Below are 3766 nucleotides of genomic sequence, written 5' to 3'. Positions count from 1 at the left end.
TAAATGCGTGACTCTGTTTTTTTTAATTTTGACTGTGATGATAAGTCTTTCCAGATAAAAAAATCGGAAACCCCCATTTCTTTCACCACCACACGATTCAAATTACACGTTTTAACGGCCTCGACGAAATCATGATAATCATAAACTTTCTTCTTTTTCTTTAACGATAGTTCCACTTGGTGGTGGAAACTATCGGTGGACATAAATGTATGGCCCGGTTCAAAATAATTTATAGTTATATCCTGAGCTACAATTTTATTGGAATTTATTATATATATTAAAAAAGAAAAAAATGCCCAATTTTTGTTCTGTGAGGAACAGTTATCTACCCAGAATACAAAATGCTCTGCATCTCGATAGTGCAACAGAAATGAATAAAAAGTACTAATAATCGCTTCCTTGCTTCTACCTGATGTTGCTTCATGCCATAATGCTGCAAAGGGCTTATTTTTTCCCAATGTTCCCAATGGTACAAAACTTTCGTTATACACCACTATTCTTTGGGTGAATAAAACCTTTTTAAACATATCAATGCGAGGAAGCATTATTACTTTTTCGAGATCTGCTGAAACTCTTACCGTACTTGGTTCAGGAACTGCTTCACAATCTTGTCTATATAATTCTCTAGACCTGTTTGCTCTTTTAATGTGTATTTCCCATTTCTGGCATACTTCACAATTTTTGTCTAAAGTTGTATCAATTTTATGTGAGTTGTCGTGTAATTGAAATCCTTCACAAAGCTCACATTCCTCGTGCCCCAATTTTGTAAATGAGATGTTTTTACTTTTAATTACCTTTCTATAAACTTCGTATGAACATTTCATATCAGGATGAGTTTCTAGAAAGTTTTTGTACATTGCATTAATGCTTAGATCACTTGGCAAGTAGCGGCGATTTGGAGCATGTTCCCGTCTGTAATGTGAAATTACTGGGTTAAATAACTCTATGTGTTCTTCTATAACTTTTTCAGAAATTTTAAACTTAGATGCATGTCTATCACGTTTATCGGGAAGGGGGGCGATTTCTAGTTTTTTAAAAACATCTTTTTGTACAAAACCTTGGATCGCCCAATCATTGTTTTTTTTTATACCCAAGAGTCGTCAGAAAAAATATCTTGCACACATTTTGTGTTTGACCATCTGAATCCTTCAAAAAGTACTTAAAGCTGTTCTGTTTTGTTGAAGATCCTGATCTTCTTCTTTTTACCGGAGACCTGTTGATACAATTAAGAACGTATGTTTTCTTCCCCATCCAATTTAGATCCCAATACACTTTATTTATTGCTATTCGTCTATCTTGATCGATCTTCTCAGAGCATTTTGTATTACATTTGCTGGCGTTACATGGTATTTGAACCTTATGTTTTTCTTTTATTTCCAAACATTTTATCTTTTTTCTTTCATCTAACCATAGGTCAAAATTCTTCCTTTCTCTAATTTTTCCTTTTTTTGTTAAACTTGGTCCACCTAAAAAAATATAATATTGGAAAAAAAATCATGAGTTATAGAGAAATTACACAAACCTTGATCTACATCTATTGGTGGCTCATTTTCTACATAATTTGGTGTTTTTTGACTAGTTTCGATAGCGTTGTCTGTTGTTGAATGATTTAATTGGTTTACTTCTTGTGGACCTATAAATGTATAACCGTTTTATATAGAATTTAAGTAATCGCTTGCAGACTTACCGTTACTTGTAATAGGCTGGTCTGTTGTTATTAAAATATTATCGTTAATTTTAATACTAGTAGGTTTATCTAAAAAGTTTTCATTATCATTTATGCCAAGATCTATATTATTGGTAAACATGGTTAATTCCACATTATCATTTTCAGTAGTACTTGGCTGAATACAAAAACCATCAATGTTAGGCGATATTTTAATAAAACACCCGTCGGTGTTATTTGGTTCAACCCTGTCTATTTCTTCTGTGAAAGAAGTTAAAGGATAAGATAATGATTCCAGAACACTTAGCTGAATATCATCTTCTGTGTAAATATAGGAATCCGACGTTGGGTCCAATTCAGTTATCTGTTGCGCCATTGCAATAATTTTCTTTGCCCTCGAAGACATATCTAATAAATAATAGTTCTATATAAATATTTATATAAAGGCCTATATGTATATAAAAATAAACATATCAAAAACGAACAACCTACAAGCAAAATACCCTGTAAGTCAGTAACGAGCCATATTTTATCTAAGTGATTTGTGTTAAATTTTAATGTTAAGAGCTCAAGATTCTACACATAAAATATTACCAATTGTTAATTAAACACACTGTAGTACATATTATAAACACACAACATACGTTAATTACAAAAAAATATTTTTTGTGATTTTACTAACAAAACCATTGTTAAAGAATTTAAACATTTGAAATTAAAAAGAGAATTTAGGTTACCTCTAATATAATAAAAAAGTATTATAAAAATGTAAACTTACCAAACGAATTATTTTCCGCCTTTTGCCGTTAATAACAACACTAATAACTACACAACGTCTTAACAAGTCGAAACAAGATAATAAAATGCCAATTTTGCGTCAATATGCTTAGATAAAACATTGTACTGACGGCGCTATTAACGGCGTTGCTCTTGTTGTGAATTTATTAATTGTTATGTCTTTAATTTATAATGTCTTTATCAAAAGGTTCTTATCTAAATTTATTAAAAAGCACATATTAATTTATTTATCACTAAATATACATAATTTATTAAAAGGCGAGCGTAACAATAAATATCGCGAGCGCGAATCTTCTTTATTAACTGTTTTCAAAATAAAAGTTCCCTCTTATTTATACAAAAACAGCTGCTCTAGAACTCCATGGATGTTGACCTCAATTGACCTGGTTTCGCCTCGAATGGACAGGCCTAATTCCGGAAGATTCGAATGGAACCAGTTTTTTATTACTTGGAGTTTATGCCAGCTGGTCGAAAGGTCTCGTATAATCTAAAACATATTAGTGAATAAAAACATGTTTACAGGTTAAAACTATGACTCATATTTTTACGTAACATTGCCCCCCTCTCAAAAGATGGTTCCTCCTGGAACCTTGTCGGGACTAGAACTGGAACGGTATGCTGGTATCGGCAACTGGACCCTCTTTTACAACTTCCAGTTGTATAAAAATGATAAGGGACGGTTTTCTCTCCGCACCAGTAACTATGCGGATTGCAACAGACTAACACCTGGACTTCGTTGTCTTTAAAGATCTCCTCCACCATATTTCGGATAACCCTCCAATCTAATTGGCGGCACTCCAACTTTGGCATGGCTAACTTTTGCACGTCGGACTCTAGTACGTGCCCTCTCAATTGAAGTAAGGCTTCCCATACATCTCGGTAGGTAGGTTGGTCACGGGCAGTGTCTTTTGTTACCAGGTAGAAAAGGTAACGTGATGCATCTTGGAGTTTCAAGGTTTTACCGGGAGCTGGCACTTGGCATTGAAGTTCTGCAACTCGACCAAACTTCCTTCGAAAGACGGATGCCAACCCTGGTGCGTCTTTGATACTGGCCGGGATGGTAAGGGCCAGCGAGTGGTCATCGGGGAGCGCGAGTAGATCTTGCTTTTCTTCAGTGGTAACACCATGTCTTGCTTTACCGGTACCTCCATAGGCACCCATGAATTCCTCAAACGTGAGGTCAGACACATCTTGGACTTGGTTTACTTCCACTTCTTCATCTACGTCGTGGTCACCTTCGAAAGATGCCAACCGGTTATGGTGTACTATCATCGGCTTTCCCCTCGGAATCTTACTTATTCG

This window comes from Diabrotica undecimpunctata, chromosome 11 (assembly GCF_040954645.1).
Source record: "Diabrotica undecimpunctata isolate CICGRU chromosome 11, icDiaUnde3, whole genome shotgun sequence".
Lineage (NCBI taxonomy): Eukaryota > Metazoa > Arthropoda > Insecta > Coleoptera > Chrysomelidae > Diabrotica > Diabrotica undecimpunctata.
Note: the sequence above shows the minus strand (reverse complement) of the source record.